This window comes from Heliangelus exortis, chromosome 1 (assembly GCF_036169615.1).
Source record: "Heliangelus exortis chromosome 1, bHelExo1.hap1, whole genome shotgun sequence".
Classification (NCBI taxonomy): Eukaryota; Metazoa; Chordata; class Aves; order Apodiformes; family Trochilidae; genus Heliangelus; species Heliangelus exortis.
In genome coordinates this window covers 136,907,097-136,925,259 of record NC_092422.1, presented here as the reverse complement: position 1 = coordinate 136,925,259, position 18,163 = coordinate 136,907,097, and the positions used below count along the sequence as shown (strand labels likewise).

At 39.5% G+C, this 18,163-nt stretch overlaps 1 protein-coding gene and 1 long non-coding RNA gene across 5 annotated transcripts in view; one reads left to right on the top strand and one right to left on the bottom strand.

The window, feature by feature from the left end:
- LOC139787651 (uncharacterized) overlaps positions 1 to 18,163 on the top strand; it is a 376,416-nt gene that overhangs the window by 84,257 nt on the left and 273,996 nt on the right. The window lies entirely within an intron of this gene.
- Positions 1 to 18,163, bottom strand: part of FGD4 (FYVE, RhoGEF and PH domain containing 4) — a 103,729-nt gene that overhangs the window by 61,308 nt on the left and 24,258 nt on the right. Inside the window, exon 1 of one of the 4 annotated variants that reach the window (XM_071769178.1) lies at positions 5,553 to 6,104. The exons of 1 other annotated variant lie outside the window; for it this stretch is intronic. The gene's annotated coding sequence lies outside the window, so the exon portion shown is untranslated. Of the gene's footprint in view, positions 1 to 3,795; positions 3,893 to 4,158; positions 4,204 to 5,552; positions 6,105 to 18,163 lie in introns of those variants that run through there. 2 more of the 4 variants (XM_071769186.1, XM_071769196.1) reach the window with 2 other exon arrangements.

Below are 18,163 nucleotides of genomic sequence, written 5' to 3'. Positions count from 1 at the left end.
TCTATTTCAATATCATCTAGAATACTGTGTCCAGTTCTGGGCCCCTCAGTTCCAGAAGGACCAGGAACTGCTTAAAAGAGTCCAGTGCAGAGCGACCAAGATGATGAAGGGAGTGAAACATCTCCCTTATGAGGAAAGGCTGAGGGAGCCTTGGTCTGTTCAGCTTGGAGAAGAGGAGAATGAGGGGTGATCTCATCAATGTTTATAAATACATAAGGGGTGAGTGCCAAGAGGATGGAGTCAAGCTTTTCTCAGGGGTGACTAACAATAGGACAAGAGGCAATGGTTATAAACTGGAGCACAGGCAGTTCTGTATAAATATAAGGAAGAATTTTTTCACTGTGAGGGTGACAGAGCACTGGCACAGGCTGCCCAGGGAGGGTGTGGAGTCTCCTTTCCTGGAGACATTCACAGCCCAGATGGACACATCCCTGTGTGACCTCCTGTAGGTGACCCTGCTTTGGCAGGGGGGGGTGGACTGGAGGATCTTTTGAGGTCCCTTCCAACTCCTAACTTTCTATGATTCTATGAATAACACACAGTTAATAAATAATACAAAGCTAAGACCCTCTGGCCCTGACCCTCTGCCTTTTCTCATATTGTCTTCATTGCTTTCTTCTTCCCATGACTTCCCCATTGAGACATTTTCAGGCCTTCTGCCTCCCCCACAAGCTGATGCCTTTTCCCCAGCGACAGTGTCACCTCTGATGGTGAGGTTCCCCCTTGTCACTGCACTCTCCTGCCAGCCAGGACATATAGCTAGAGCAGCAGAACCAGGTAGTGCTAGGTCAGAAGAGCAGCTCTGGTGCCCCACCAGCTGAGGACAATGTTGTAGCTGTTACCATAGAAACCCACAGTATCATTGAATCATAGAATGGTTTGGGTTGGAGGGGACCTTAAAGATCACCTAGTTCCAGCTCCCTTACATGGCCAGGGACACCTTCCCTAGACCAGGCTGCTCAAAGCTTTATCCAACTTGGCCATGAACACTTCCAGATGTTTGTTATGGCAGAAAGCAAACCCCAGGTTGTAGAAAAAGTGGGAAAACTGGGGGAAAATGGTGGACAAGGTGATTTAAATGCAGTGTTCTGGACTAGATTTTTAAAAGGATGATTTACCCAAAATAATGGAATGCCAGTAGACAGTACTTTGTTTCAATCTTTGTTACCAAATGCAAACCTGATACTCAAGAGCTGCAGCCACGACCCCTATTTATTTAGGCAGCTGAATGTGATTATTTCCCCATCCCACCACCCTTAAACTGTTACTGCAACTGTAAATGAAACAGACAAGATGCAATACTGTTTAATTCCAGGATTATGATAATCATGAAGGCAAAATACTTCTGCGGTGATAAGAAAACCACAGCATCAAAGTATAGTCCAAAGGACACACAAACCAGAAGATTTTTACAGATAGTCAAGAGCAAGCATAAAAAACCCATAATAAAGAATCCTCTAAAACTCAGAAGTTGGAGAAGCACTTCTACTAGCCATCTGTCAGGACAAGAATATTTTTTCTTCCCTTTAAGTCAAAATTTGGCTGCTTTGAGTTCCCCTTCTTCTGAAACACTGGAGAATGGCTGTGGCTACTGAGTCACAGGTAAGCACCACACTGTTGGCCAAGTTAATTTCTCAAGTGCCTGCCTAAATTTTCTGCTAACAGGAATCCCATGATTCCAGCAATTACTTAAATCTTTCTTGTTCTGTTTCTGAAGCACAATGTAGCATTGCCTCTGGTCATTTATCACAGCTTAATGTTGTGTTTAAAGTTTATTTCTTTTCAATAACCAGGAACCACCTGTGATTCTCATGGTGCCACAAGAAATGTGTACTGAGCATTTAAATGAGACATAAGTTACACACCTGCCTGTGACTGAACGAAGAAAAAAATCCACCACAAAAACCATTCAGTGACCAAATGGCTCCTTCCAGTCCTGAGCTCCCCATTCCCAAATGTACTCAACTACTTGCTTTGCTGAGATATTAATCAAAAAGTAAACAAACAAAAAACCCCTTTGAAATAATTCCACTTTGAGACTCTGCTGCTGGCATGCTGTCTTTTATCCCCACCCCATCCTTCTCACAGCTGTGAACAAGGATTACCTGGGAGGAATGTTTTCTGAAATCATTTGCAGAACACCTCTGATTCTTCGGGATCCTCAGCTAGACACCTCAACAAGAAAGCAAAGAAACACTTCTGTACTAAATGTAGCCCCCTCTGGAAAAGACAAAAGAAATCTGCCCTAATTCATAGATATATCATTAATCTGCACATCATCAGTCGCTCACATTTAGTTACTCATAGTCTCACTGCACCAATTTAGCATGGTGATCAAATTTAGAACAAATTCAACAAATCTGATGTTTTCTAAAACCTAGTACAGTGATTTCTAGGATTGTGGGGCAAAAAAAAAAATTAAAAAGTGCTAATGCCTGCATTTTGTCCCCAGTCATATGAAGCAGAAAAGACACAAGCAATTTTACATTACTAAAGCCCAGCAAAGAGCCCAGCAGCAGCAGTGCCTGTGTCAGCAGGTTTATCCTCCTACATCCAGCGTCTGGAGGACTCCATAATTTCATGGGAGCTGCAAAGAGAAGAGTTTGTAAACAGGCACCAGGACTTTCCAAAACACTTGGTCCTTCAGAGGGAGCTGCAGGCTTTAACCTGGAAATAACCAGGCTTCTATCAGGAGACTGTATAGAGCCTGGGATTTTTGGTTTTGTTTGTTTTGATGTTCAGAATACACAAGTAAAGAGCTGGAAAAAAAGTGTATTAAAAACTGAGCACGTTTAAAAGCTCTGCCAAGTAGCAGCCTGAACACAATGTATAAATAAATCCAAGTCATGTCAAACAGCATTCCACAGTCATGTGTTAAATGAGAAGCAGAAAGACTTGTCTGTTTCCTTCAAACAATTGTGATCGTTTATATGCAAGCCAGCTTCCTATATATTGACTCAGGATTTTACCATTTAGTGACAAGTCTCCTGATAGCTTAGTATGTACAGACAGTATAAACAAGATTATGATGAGCCCACTGGATTTTTAGGCACTATTTAGTTAAGATTTCATTCAAAGGGTCTTTTTTGGGGTCTTTTTTTTTGGGGGGGGGGTGGGGAGGGGGTGAGATCATGCACCAAGACTGAGCTTACCCTCTTAAAAAAACCCCAAACTACTACTCAGTATGACCCATCACCTCTGCTGGCCTCCAAACGCTGTTTTTTAGGATCAATCTCCTTCAAGAGATCATGTAGCAGATTACACTGCCCCTCATTTGTTTGCATTAAGCATAAACATCAGAGCTGCTTGTAATAATCTACCAAAGATTAAAAAAAAAAAAAACTTATGAAAAACCCCACATCAATTTCAAGCAGACATTTAACAGCTCCTCTGTTACATGGAAATGGGATGTCTAGTATGAAAGGCCAGATGCTCAAATGGATTAAACAGTGTTTAGCCTTTAAATCCTGCATCTGCAAATCAACACTGACCTAGTGACCTAAAGTAAAATTTAATACGGAAAAAAAAAGAAAAGTATTCAACAGCCACATATAGATCATACAAAAATAAAATAAAATAAAAAAATAAAAACCACAAACATTTGCTCAAGCCTGTATGGATATTTATGCAGTGCCCATCAGAGAATATAATAAGAGCTGGAAAATGCCAAATGTAAAGTCCCCTATTTATCCTTGAAACAGGCTTAGCAATAGCAATGGAAAAGCCAGCTTCCCAGCACACAACCAGCTAGCAATCTGCAGAAATCACCTCTGGAAGGAATATACAAGCCATTACCTTTATTTCCATGTGATCATTTGCCTCTGTGAGGACTTGCCAACGAGACAGTAATTCACATCCACAGCAACAGTGAATCTGTAGGCAACAGCTACCTTGCTAAAAACAGAACAGAAATACATCCCACACCAGCTACAAAATAACCTTGATGTGGTTGCCCTTCCCTCCAGCCAGGTTCACTGTAACATCTAAAGGGTGAAAGTCCAATCTCTTTTCAAGCACAAAATCCAGTCTGCCTCCTCCAATCTTTTTAACAATGCAATTACAAACCAGCAACTTGCACGTGTGAAGAAAAGTCCACTGCAGCCCATTAAAAGCAAGTTCTGCATAAACCACCCACCTCAGTGGCAATGCAATACTTACATTCTGGAGTAGGAAGGGGTTAAAAAAAAAAAAAAAAAAAAAAAAAAAAAGTCTTTAATTACAAGATGATAGAGCTTCCATTAAAAGCGCTCGCCCAGTTCTACCAACATGTGAGTGTGACATGACAGATGAAAGGACTTCAGGCATACATAACAGGCTCCCACAAGCACAAGAAACACTCACATACCACAAACAGTTAAAGCACTCAAAGAAATAAAACCCCCTCAACCTCCCACACACACTTTTGTTAGGCAGCAAGACTTCATCTCCTAGGTTAAAAATTTATCCGAGTCAAATATGTTGCAATCGTGACTCATTAACCCCACTGGTAACTTTCCTCTCAGACTCAAATGCACTGACATTTTAAATACATAAAAGCAGAGGACTGGTCGGTGAAATTATGACTGACACAGTTTTAATTAGAAGGCTCTAGCTGTGTCCTTCTCTAGACACTACCAGTGACCAAATAAAAATGGCAGTCTTGGCAAGAGGGATGCAGTGTAAGAGCAGTATTTGAAAAGGGAAAGCCTGTACTTAACTAAACATAATTGCTAATGTAATATTTGGTCTATTCAAGGTACAAATTCATTTTAATGCCCCTCATTTAAGTCAGTAATTTGAACTACACACAAGCACTCATCATTCATTTGTAATGAAAAATTAATACTCCTAACTCCTACAGCACAACAAAAAAAAATGTCTTATATAGGACATGGAAGCCTTACAAGCATAGATTTGTCATTTTGCTTTTCTCTTTTTATGAAATCTGGCCATCAACACAGTCACAATATTTGCAGAGTATCCTAAAAACTTGTGTCAAGTCTCTGTAGAATTAAGCTCTACAAGAGAAAGAGTCAAAAATGTTTGGTCAGTTGGTGAGTTCGAAAGAGGGGCAGAGGATGGGAATGAAGAGTGGAAAAGCTGCTCCTGCATTCTGCCTCCCTTATACTGCTTCCTTTGAGCAAACTGCATAAAACACCCTAAACATCCATTGTATTGCCAGCTCTGTTTTAACATTTCCCCCTTGTCCCACCCTTCATGCCAGTACGAAACCCAAACATGCATCACATCCAAAGAAATCACTCGGACAAAAAGCAATCAGCGTAAAAAGCCATGTAAATCAAATAGATTTGGCAGCCAACAGCATTTCATAAAGACAAGAGATATGAATTGGTCCATTTGTGTCAGTTTGGTCAGTTATTGTTCTGACTTACTACTTTAATGACCCCAAATTAAACTGCTTGAACTGAAACAGACAAAGATCTTTAAAATACAATTTCCCACACACACCCTCTTAACAATAAGCGTTATTTCCACAGTGCTACCATCCTTAAATCAGAAAGCCCCTGCACAGATTAAAAATTACCTATGCACACATTGAATGTAGTACTGACCTTGCAAAAAGCCGTCTCCTCTTGGCTAGAAATCATTAATAGTTTTGGTAAAAATCCTTTTATGTGCTCTTCCAGCTAGCTAATTCCAGCCTGCCATTAACGCACTCCATTGCAGATAATTGCCGGCAGCACACGCTCCCCTGCTTTTGCTGGTTCCAAACCCAGCAAGGATAATCACATTCCAGCGGGGAGCAAACAGATGGCAGCCTCCATGGTAACCAGTCCTCCCCAGCTAGTGGTAGCACTGGGAAGACTCCCGGGGACTGGGCAACAAGCGCTCTTTGTGCTTCAGCCTTGCAGAGCCGTAATGAAGGGAGAGCCAGCTCCTAGAGCTCACTGGGCATGCCTAGCAGGTGCCTTGCCTTCCCAAGCAGGCAGAGCACCTTAACAAAAGCTTGCAGCCAGGTTTAACCTTGATGCTGCCTTGTCCCATGACATGCAGGGGGGAGGGGAGGAGGGGTAAAACACGCTGAGACGGGGGTGAAGATAGCAAAAGAGTTTTCATTTGCTTTTAAACAGAGGGTTCAGAGAAATCAGCTGAGGAGTGATTTTTGCCCTGTCCAAATGATTTGCTGAACGCAGGTTTACTTCCACTGAATAGGTTTCATTTTAGCCACGATGGGAACGCGTGCTGCTTGATCTTTTATCTCCTGGACTTTGAAATCACTCCTGTCAAGAGCAGGATAATCACCCAAGCTGGGTTTTCTGCAACAAGAAGTACACAGACCTTTGCTTTTGGTTTTTGGGCTTCTGTCAGCTTTATCTTCTCCTGCATCTGTCAAGACCAATGCTGATTCAGCAGCAGGCAAAACCACTGGGTCTCTGCTGCACGACCTGGCTGCTAGGGAAGGAGAAGGGGGGGGGAGTAGAGGGCGTGTCTGGAAATGCCCTTATTTTTTTTGTGTAAAAGCTGTGCCTGAGACCACTGCTCTCACCAGGCAAGATCCTGTGCAGCTACACAACTACACCGATGGTGTGCACCAGCTTGGCAAAATTCCCACTGATATTATCTGGAAGGGAGAAGGGAAGTAGCTTTTCAAGACAGACTGATAATGATCTTGCCTGCAAAATAAAAAGAGCTTTGAAAGAACATATTAAATCCTCATAAGTTGCACAGGACCACGTTTCAAAATACTTAAAAGTCTGAACCTCTGGGTGTGAAAAAGCACACTACACCATAGCCCATAGACTGACTGTCGATGCACTAAGACTTTCTCTTCCTCTCAAAACCATGAAACATTTATGCTTAATAGCACATTCAAAAATCATGGGGAAATTTAAAGCTGAGCCAAATTTGCACTTCAAGTTTCTACACGCTAACTTAGGTCTCCTGATACTCTTTTGTGGAAGGGAAAATAGTTTCCTTTCTCTCTTAAAGGCACACTTGATCTCGTAGCTGGTCTTGAAGGGAAGCATTGGCTTCTGCAAAAGACTGAAAAAACCCTGTGCTGGAGACCACTATAACAAAACTGTCCACCTTTTCCTGTGGGTGACTCCAGGCACAAAGCTCCATAATTTTCTTTGCCCCTCACAAATTTACAGTTCCCCCTATCCTCACTGCATAAAGAAGTTAGTTTTATCTCCTAGCAAGCATAGTGAAGTTTTTCTCACATCCGTAAGAGACACCACTATTAACCTGCTAGGGCATTAAGAATGGAAGCCCCTACAATAGCTGCTGACAGTAAAGTCCCCAGCATGGCAGCAAAAGAGGACCTGGACTTCAGAGGGGACTCATCCAGCTTCCAAGGGTGCTGCATGCACCAGTGACAGGCGTGGGCCCAAACCCAGGTCTGCCACCTTTCCTTCCAGGACTAGTAGACCAGACTAATAGACACACAATGGTAATTTCAACCCATTTTCTTGCTTTAAATAAGCAATCATCACATCATCAAAATTTTCTTAAACAATCATGGGCACCAAAGCTAATCATCCATCAGCAACAAGGGCTAAATATAAGGAAGGAAGCCAATTTCCTATTTAACTTGCCAATTGTTAATAATAAAAACTTTTCCGTATTTAAGCATTATGAAACATACCAATAGCATTTCTTGGTTTGTCTCTGAAAAAAAAAGACCTTAGTTCAGAAATTTGTTTTAATAAACCAATATATTTTATGTATTTATGCATTTCTGGGGAAAAAAATCTTAGCAATTACAATTTCTGGCAAACAGAGTGACTTCTAAATTGCAGGGATTCAAGTTCAGTTTCAGTCTTTTCTCTTCATGAAAGAGACCTCCTACAAAGTAATTTTTGAGATTTATGTTAATTCTAACTTTGCATTAAAATAATGAAGCTGTTTACTGATATGTTATAAGCTATTTTGGGACTGGAAAGCCTGTTCCAGACACTGATAAAACCCCTTAGATCTTCTGTTATTGAACAAGTACTGGCTGTACTCATTGTAGGGGGCTTGCTAGCAGAATGAAGGGCACCAGCAGTCAAAATGTGTTTCAGCTTCTTACTTGGAGTTTAATTCTTAAGTCTCATTTTATGAAGACACAAAGCAAAGATTTGAATGAACCACATGGAACAACCTTTACACAAAGAAAGGGGCAATGGGCACTACAAATTTTGGCAGAAGCAATAGGCAAGTTATTGGAGCAACACTAAAATGTATCCTCTGTACCTCTGACAAATGATTTTTTCAAACTACTTGAAAGGCAGAGATGAAAAAAGCACAATCAAAATGCTTTTGCAGAGGGTGAATAAGGGAAAGAAAACTTAGCCATTTCCCCTTACTCTTTGGCTCAATCTGAGCCAGATAGGAGTTTAGGAATAAATTGCTTTCATCTGGAAGATATTAATGATAAACAAGCAACATATTGACATCCATTCTTCTGAATTGATTCCACTGAAGGGATTGTCTTTTATAATTATGACACCATGTGCTTCAAGTTTTTGGGGTCCCAGCTGCTATCTAATAAATAAAGACTTCAGGATTTCACTCAAGTCAGTGCAGACTCAAACCAGGCTTTAGAAATGCATGTTTTTCAAATTGAATATGGGTGGGGGTTTTTTGGTAATGACCACTGAAAATCTATTTACACAAATCAAGTTACATGAGTTTAGAATAAGGCATATTGACACAAGTTAAGCTCCATTCTCTGTACAAGATCGAAAAACTTTATTTATAAAGCAAATCACAGCATCCAATGATGCCAAGGCTCAGACAGGCTTGGTTTTGAAATTTTTCCTATTTCTCATACCTGTTTTTAGAGTTTTACTAAAACAACATTATAATCCCTGACACCTGTACCACCTGTAGGTTACTGCCAGAGATAAAGCAATACAACAGACCATTGATTTGCTCTATTATAGTATCACCTGTGTTTCTAAAAAGAAAGCAACTTCAATATAGTATGTATATATTTCTTTTAACTTGATACCATCTGGTATTGAGGAAGCCCACTTCAATGGAAATAGGATGTCTACACTTTTAAGAGTATAAAAAAATAATTCTTTATGCAATTTTAAGGGCTGAAATTTGCAAATTTTCCTGTGAATTGTCCAGAATTCCACAGTCTAAAATTTTCCACCATAAGCACAGGAGGGCTAAGGGTTCCATCCTGGTCCTTTGCAATCCCTCTGGATGACAGAGATTCTCTTTTAGTCTTACCTCATCAACTAGCTGTTTTCCTAAACTAAAAAAAAGCCAAACCAACATACAACTTGGCAGAAGAAAAGCCATTAATTAAGCCCTGCAGACAGCAAAGACTTCCTCAGCAGCATCTCTACATGTATAAAGCAAAAGGAAAACTTAAGCCTGGTGAGCTATAGCTCTTACTTCTCACATTTTTTCTCACCCTGTGGTTTTACATCAGCACATGCTTCTTCAACATCACAAGAAACAAAATTAAGGAATGTCGTCTTCTTTCACAGGGTGCCCACAATAGCCTGGGAGCATTGCTGGGTGCAGAAGAGTCAGCAACTGTTCTGCTCTTGTTCTTCTGGTCACCATTTGATTAAATGATGTCAGTGGCTTAAGCGATAAATTTTTCCCTTCTGAACTGCTTACAAATATGTGATCTGGAGAAGGGAGATGACCTATCTCCTTCTCACCAGTTCAATGACATGAACTGTCTCCATCCACGGCAGCAATCACTCTTCCAATATTACAACAGCTGTTTTTGTGGGATTTCACTATTGGCAACTATGATGAAAGGACAGCAAAGAGCCACAGAGTGAGCTCACACTAGGCCATCTCACTGTGCTACTTGGTGTACAAGTCTGGAAGTTATCCTTCCCTTACAGGTAGTCCCCTAGAATAATATTCAAGTTATAAAATTAAATACGTTACAGAAGTAAAAAAAAAACACAAGACTTCTACCATTACATCTTCAAAGACAGTTATTTTCATATCAGGATCATCATCAGCTGAATACACTGAAACACTTATTCCATAAACTGGAATTACTTCAGTTTCCAAATACTTTATGGCACCTCTTCCACAGAGCTGTATCAGTAGTACCTCCATGTTAGTAATACCCATAGAAAAGGACATTGATTTTTTTCCTTAAAGCAAATGTCAAAGTATACCTAGAGTTAGTCAGACACTTTAATATAATTTTAAAAGTATTCTGAAAAGTAAATTACACAGAATGTAATTTCAAAAAAATCCATTGATCCAAAGGTCCTAAAATTCCTTTCTCTAGTTAAGAAAATGCTTGTGAAAATGGCTTTGTAAACACTGGATTATTTTTATGTCAACAGTAAAATGTAGCACATGGAAGAGCTGTTCAGGAGAATGTACAAGACCACAGCCTCCATGAAGAGGACAAGGCATGAAACAGCTTATACTGGGGGTTCTTACCCATAAGCAAGAAGTCTACAGCTGTTTTTGCAAGATGTGCATGAACAGAAAGAAAGGGAGAGCCAACATCAAGGGGCTTACATCTAACAGCACAGTAAACAGTGACACTAATGCTTTTCAATCCACCTGCTTTAAAAAAAAAAATTAAAAAAAGGCAGCAAGAGGGATGACAAAAGCAGAACTGGATTTACTGGATTTACACTGAAAACTCTGTTAAGGTAGGACAATTCAGTTCACTGTCTGGAAGCTTCCAACAATAGGGCACAGCAACCACCAGACATGCCTGATTATTTCTGTACTCGCACAGGGTGTTTCCATGGAAAAGCAGCAGCCTTCTAGGTTTGACATTCAGCATATGACAGCAGAGAATGCCAAAGCTCAGACATGCAAGGCCCAAAGAGAGATCACAGACAGCTCTTTGAATGTGGTTCTGAGCTACACAAGAATAAATCGAGCTCTGGGGCAGAGCCTAACCCCAGGGGTTCTGCCTTGTGCTCTTTATTTACCAGTTAAGATCCCAATGAAAGCAGAACAGACATCAGAGGAGCACATGGGTGGGAACTGTGGCCACGGGGCTTTCCTTTCTCTTTAGCCTTTAGTAAAGAGTTTCTGAGAAGTGTGGATGGGAACTACAGGACTGCTCTTCTACCATGGCCTAGACAACTCCCAACAGAACTTGGAAACAAAAGATACGAAATGGTGTCTCTGGAAGTACTATACCCTGTACATTCCCCCCTCTATAAAGTATCTTCAATAAAAACTACAAACTGTAGGAGAGTAAGGAAACATAGAGGAACCATGCTACCAAAAAAAAAAAAAAATCAAGATGTAATGGGTATTCAGTGTGCTGCTCTCTTCCATGCAGACTTAGGAAGTCCTCATACTGCATCAATTAAACTTGGGAAGAAAAATTTGTTTTAATTCCAAAAATAGAATCTATGCTTTACAGAGGTAATCTGAGGTACAGCAGGAGCAATGGTATTTGAGCCTTACTAAATATTTTACCCTAATTCTTGTGTTTTAGTCCATTGTGAGTGGCTAACCTATTAGTGGCAAAGAATGCAGAAAAATTCTAAAATACATTTAGCAGATCCACTCACAAAGTACACATAGATTCAACTCAAATTCCACTCCAAACTCAGCAGCTACCACTCTGATGCCCAAGATCTAGAAACACCAATGTTAGATACAACACAAACACTTCCCTGAGCAGCCTGTAATGGTTTTCTGGTCCAGGAACAGATTAATTTTACAAAACAACTTGTTTTTCCCTAGCCTGAAGCTCCTTCAGCAGATCAACAAATCAGTCAGCATCAAGCCAGCTAAAGAAACCACGTTCTGGTATTTGATCAGGCAAGCATGGAGCACACCCCATAGCTGACAGCTCCACTGCCAAGTGGGAAGAAAAGCAGGAGAGCACAGTTTGCTGGTAGCTGTCAAGGCCACATCACTAAAAGCTAAAAATTCTACCCACCCAACTTCTGTGCCAGCTCACAAAAATTAGTTAGCTTTTTTTTTACAGCCCAAATTTACAGTACCACTCAGGCTGGCAGTATGTGTTCCACTGGAGTAACCCAAAATATTTCTGGTTTTATTTCATACATATTTCAATGGCTCCAAGTTCTCTTTGCAGTCTATCTCCTCCCACAGGGATGAGCAACCAGTTTCACAGTAGTAAAAAAATGAAGCTTTTGGCAGAGACCATTTAGAAAACTCTGATGCGTACGGGGGGTCTTGGGCACAAGTGAGGCTGGGCCCGTGACAGGTGTACAGCGTGACAGGCGTGCAGCACAAAACCACAGATCCTCTCTTTTCCAGATTATTTCCAATATAAGTAATAGGCCCAGTATAGTCTATTACTGCAAAGCATCATGCTTGCAGTAAGAAAATCATGGAGGTTTTTATTATTATTAACATACAACACAACAAACAGGGAGCTGTATCTTTTGCTACAAGGGGGTGTGAGGGATAGTGAGTTTAAAAAAAAATTTAAAAATTATAATGGCATGTGGGTCACTCCAATACCTTTAAAGACCTAGACTTTTTTGTTTCTTTTTAATGGCAGAAGTACTTACAACACATAGAGATAAGGAAAAAAACAAATAACATAAATCAAAACTTCAAGGTAGTCTCTACTCCTCAAACTACCAACACACTGTGAGACATTTGTAATGGCTGACATATATATATGTACAAAGTGGAACTAATAAACTGATCTTGCAAAAAAAATTTTGAAACACTTTTGGAGTTTTGACTGTCTTTGCTATAGTGCCGGTGAGCTCATTGAGTCAAAACCATGCAATCCACTCACTTGGAATACAAACACAATACAAAAGGGGGTGAATATTTAACAGCATTTCTATGTCCCTCAAGTAACACAATATAGTGCAAATGTGTATATATATACAGTGCAGTGAAATACTCTCCATTCAGTGTGCTTGTGCTTCCAGTTTATACAGCTAGAATACAGGCACACTAATTGATAATAAATATTATCTAAGCTTCAGTTTCAAGAAAACAGACTATTGAGCGATGCACTGCTAGCTAATGATGTGTGTGGGCTGCAGCAGCATGCACCACTTCCCTCCCATCCAGTTTATCAGAACTATTCTCAGAGTGCATGTGACAGAAAAGCAGGAAGGAAAGGTTAGGAAAGCGTCATAAACCAAGCTCTAACTTGAATATAAAGCCATTGTGTGTGGTGAGGAAGGTCACAAGATTCAGCCCCTCACTGAGGGGATCAATGCACTCATGCTCTGCTTCCCCTGCTGCTCACCCAAGTGATAGGAATTCAGTTCAGTGCAACTCCCCTCTTATGCTGACAGATGACTTCCTCCCCAACGACAGCAAGAAATATACTTTCTTGTTGGTATTAGCAGAAAAATGAGATCTAGACCACAGAATGCATTCCTGCATAGCCAAGTTTGATTACAGGCTGCTGGAGAACTAACTTGAACCCTGCTGTCTTCTGATTCTTTAAGAGAGAGCTAGAAATAGATCAGCTGCAGGACAGGATGATAAATCTATGTATACCTTTGTTTTCAAGTATTTCTGAGACTCTCCTATAAGCCATCAATTTACTCCTAAAGCAGTAATATGTTCTTAAAAACAAGCAAAAAAACCAAAAACGGGTCTACTTACAGCCACCCATGCTTTATATAGGAATGTCATTACTGTGAGCAGGAATCCTTATAATCCATTTTTTTTGTGAGAGTAACTCTACCCATCTGGGAGGCAATCCTTAAACTGGGTACAGAATGAACATTATCAACTCATTATATTAAAAAGGAACTTCTGAATTTCATAACTTACTGACATAATTCAGGAAATAAGCAACCAGAAATGTTTCAACACATAATAACAGCAGATTGTGAGAGTGGGCAGTTAAAGAAAAAGTTTCAATAACAACTCTATATCTATGTTCTAAGTCCACCTTATATAAGCTATCTTCCAGCCACCTCTTTCAGACCTTTCAAGAATCCTCACTTCTTAAGCAAAAAATGTGCAGCTCTCACGATGCAGAATGGCTGTCACTCAATGTGGAAGATTGGTTTGCAAAGAACTAGAAACACAGGAATAAATTCAGGGAAAGGACTTGTATAAGTTGCTTACACTTGTAGTCTCACTCCTCTTTTCATACTATTCAACTTTAAAGTGGTGAATTACTGATTATCTTCCAGCACTAGGAAATTCATAGCCATGAGACTTATAATTTGCACGTGATGTTCTTCCATCCTTGTTTCTAATCTTTCTGTTTTTCATACCTAAATTCAGCAGAAGGCCTCCGAGCTTTCTACTTCTACATGTTTGAGCCATGCAAAATTCAGCATGGAAACACATAAGCAGCGATTGCTAAAAATTCCTGAATTTTTTCTGCATTGGCTATTTCACTACAGAAGTGGTGCTGGAGGATTTTGGGACAGAATAAAAGACTTGACATTTTCCAACATGCCACAGTAACAAACTCATGACAAAATCCCATGGCATCAGGCAGAGATGATGGCAGCAGCTTTCTTTAGAGTTTTCTAGGTAGCCAAATACTCACTTGTCACACTACAAACTCCATGCAGCTTCTTTACAAGTCCATTTAATACCCCACAGCTCATTTTAGGTATATTACACTGAGAAAAAAAAAAAAAAGCCTATTTCAATGGATTTCTGAAGACATGAAGTGTCAGCTATATCATACAAACCACTGTGTGTAACTAACTGCCTCTTTCAGAGAGCTTTCTTCCTTTGCAGCTGCAATGTGTGAACCCCTTTATTAGTATAATTTACAGGCATCAGCTGTAAAAAAGAATTACTTGGAAAAACAGGTAGCATCATCTCTCACTGTGTTAGAAGTCCCATCTCCTGGCAACAGAAGAAAAATTACAGCAAATCTGAGGTGTCACATGACAGTTTTCTAGCCCTCATACTGAGAAAAGTTTCAAATCACAAAGAAGTGATAAAATTAAGCTAGTAATAATCAGAAATGTTTTCTAGTCGTTTGGGGTTTTGTTGGTGCTCTTATTTTGAGGAGTTACTGAAGGCTTTGTTGACTTTCATAACAGTAAGACACAATCATAATGCAATGCAGAAAAGCAAATGGATAAATGCTTGAAAAAGCAAGATGAATTGCCCCATAGATGCTAGAGGTGCCTGTAAAATACTGTGGTTTACAAACAGCTGTGCTAGAAAGATTCCAGTGAGACCAACTGGAGCTCCTCCTCTTCAAACTGTTTTTTTTTAAAACAGAAAGTGGAGCATTTGTCAACCGAAATATTGATTCACGAAGGGAGAAAATTTAAATTTCAGAAAATTGTAATGTAGTGATCAGTAAGACAGCTCTAAAAATTAATGAATGAAGAAATAACAGGACATTACCCAGTGCAATGTTCACCTGGGAAGCATAATTGATATGCTGAGTCCATCCTGGAAAGATGGCTGCAAGAAGACCACATCATCAAATACACACACTATACCTACCTCCACTTAATAGAAGAGCAAGAAAAATACAGTGCAGCCATAGAGTTCAGCTAATGAATTTACATATTGTTTTTTAATGGTTCTTTTATAGAAAGCTTTCTACTGCTACTAGCATAAGTCTCTCACTTTCTCCTAGCTGCTAGCTGGGCTAGCACACCCACAGCCTCAGCACACCCAGAGAAAATGGAGTTTAAACATCATCATCTCCAAGGCTGTCCACCATCTCATTCACAAACCCTTCTCACCCTTCCCCTCGAGCCCTGAAGCTAGCGTTTGAAAGCTCAGCATGAATGATAACAATCTTCCTGCAATTTCAGATTATTGAAGAAAGTGACAGCTGAACAAAGTGTGAACAAGACAGTGAACAAGGCAAAACTCCTGCTTTTCATTTTACAGAGTTACATTTTATTTCAGTGCTAGAACCATTAGGACTGATTGTTGTCATCAACAGGAAGACACCTGCATCCAAGAGTCTACAAAGAGACCTTACTCATCCAGACCACAATAGCTAGAATTCAGTAGCACTTTATCATTTATTACACTGCCATTTTTTTAAACTTCTATTACTTTAAAATTATATTAAGCTTTGTATGACAAATGGTAAAGGCATCACTGAATGTGATTTTTTTGGTCTCTACAAATAGTCTATTTCAAATGTTTCAGTAATTTCTTATCTGAAAGGCAATCCCTTGTTTTAAAATAAGGCAATTGCTTTATTTTAAGGCAATCCCATACTATCATGGGACACAATATAGGAAAATCTGCAGTTTAATGGGTTTCAGACTCAGTGATTAGTCAGTCACTCTATCCCATTAAAAGTAGAGACCTTAATAAATTGTGACTTTCATACCTGGAAGCCACAAAATGGAGACACAAAACCCTAGAACAGATTTTCAACTCAGTCCTGCATGATAAAAAACAATTTCCAAAAACGCATCTGGTCCTCAGCTCAGATAATCAGTGCACCCAAATTCAAGACATTCAATTCTCAAACCAAAGGCACCTACATTTTTGATTTATCAAAAGTGATGCTAAAAATGCATCTTACATAAATCACTTATGTAAATACTGACTCAACACGACATGGCAGCAGTAAAACACAGCCAAACTGTCCACAAGTGGGTTCCTCTGAACACGGTATACATCCTCTGCATCTACCATCTCCTTCTAAAACAGCAGCTGGCAGCTAGAAACTCCTGTGTTGCTTATTAAATCAAGGGAGGGACTGCTCAGTCTTGCATTTTGAGAAGGAAAATTCAACCATTTTTTTTTCACCAAGATCTAAGAAAGCACCAAAGAAATAGCTGAAAAAGACTCCAGTCACAGTTATTTAGACTACAAGGATGCTAAACCACAAGAACTCTTACAGTCTTCCTCATCAACCTCTCTGGAGATTTGAGGGATTTTGTTGTTTAGATCTGGGAGCAGAATGATCTCAGAAATTCTCTCAGGATACATAGGAAGTTCCACACATGATGACAAACACTCTTAGTATTTTCCCCTCCTCCTTAGACAGCACATATCTTTGTAGGATATGAAAACTAAAGTCTGCTGAGGGTCTCTATTTAAAAGACTACCAACCTCTAATCCAAATTAAGCAAAAATGTTATGTGTGTTCAAAGGAATTTTTCCATGTTCACACCATGGTCTCTCCCACTTCCATGGGAATAACAAAACAATAGCTATGCTTTATTATAGTCAATAAACTTTTTTTTTTTAATAAACAACCAAGATGAATCAGTATTGCCTGTTTATATTTTGTTGCTCATACACTACATCCTAGCTAAGGGATAAAGCCTCATGTATACTGGAAACAGTGGCTTTGCAGAATTTATATTTTCTACTCAACATCCAATTTCAGTAGAATAGTAAATAAGAAAAAAGAAAGCAGCTAACTCCTTGAAACAGAAAAAAATTATAACAAAAATGGAAGCTCATGCAGCCCATCATGTGTATCACAGGTGTGCAAGCAAGAAAGCTAAAGGTAAAGAGTAGATGATAGAGAACACTGATATACACGTAAGCACAAAAGGTTTTTTTAATTTCAGAGGAGGTGACAGTTTGGGGGACTGAAGTGGGAGGCTGTTTGTTTGGTTTTAAGTCTATAAATAAGCTAGGCCCTGCAATTATTACTAAGCATGTTCAAATCACACCAGGTTGCCAACATCTGATTGTCTTTACACTTGTACATTCTGCATGTGTCCTTCTGAATTAAAATGAGAAATTACATTAATCAGCAGTGGCAGCACCCAAGGCTTTTTCATGCACCAAGATCCAAGTAAACTGGATTAATGTTTAACTCACAGAGCTAAACAAGAACAAAAGCTTTTTACTCTAAGTTTACTTCATGCCAAAACCTTTGTGCTATCTGTATTATTGTTCAGCAAATACACACATTTTAAAATATTTTAATACAGAGGATGACCAATGTCGTAAAGCCAAAAAAATTTTAAAAGATACCCACTGTCTTTTGGAGCTCTCTCCCTTCACTGCAGATTCTGAACAGCTGCCCTGCATTTTGCCAAGGTCACATACACCCATGACTCTGACTCAACATTGTAGAGTGCAAATATTTCTACTTATCCTTCAGCTGCTTCCTAATCTTTTTATGGTTTAGGACATCCTCACCATGACTTTGAAATCAGTTGCACAAGGAAAGACACACTGCATCCAAAAGAGCTCTGTGCTAAATGCACAAACCTTTAAAAATAAAAACAAACAACAAAAAAAAAAGCCTTTACAAACCACAAAACAAACCAGGTAAGTTTTGGCTTTCTCAAAATCTCTTCAATCTTTTCTGTACAGTACTCAAACATATTTATGGTATTGCAAT